This window comes from Pygoscelis adeliae, unplaced genomic scaffold (genome assembly GCF_000699105.1).
Source record: "Pygoscelis adeliae isolate BGI_AS28 unplaced genomic scaffold, ASM69910v1 Scaffold63, whole genome shotgun sequence".
In the NCBI taxonomy this organism is placed as follows: domain Eukaryota; kingdom Metazoa; phylum Chordata; class Aves; order Sphenisciformes; family Spheniscidae; genus Pygoscelis; species Pygoscelis adeliae.
In genome coordinates this window covers 485,807-486,179 of record NW_008824414.1, presented here as the reverse complement: position 1 = coordinate 486,179, position 373 = coordinate 485,807, and positions in this window count along the sequence as shown.

The window sequence follows — 373 nt, the reverse complement described above, 5'->3', positions numbered from 1 at the left end:
GGCCTGGCACAGGGGGCATGGGCGGCCTCCCCAACTCGGCCACGTCCTCTCTGCTGGGATGGTCCCACCACTGCCGGGAGCGAGGTGCTGCCCGGTGCTGCATGGGCAAAGAGACACGGCTCAGCCATGGCCAGGGTTCGTCCCCTCCTGGGTGGGCAAGGGGCTGCCAGAGCCATCAGGGATGGCAGAGCGGGGCCCTGCTGCCACCACGTCCCCACTGGGCAGCTCTGCCTGGGGGCTGTGTGCAGAAGAACATGTCCCCGGTCTGCAAAGCACCAGACCCCCATGGGCAGCAGCTCTGGGGGACTGGGGAAGGAACCAGAGGCAGGGATTTTCTGGGAGTGATGAGAAAGCCAGGTGAGGGGCTGGTGCA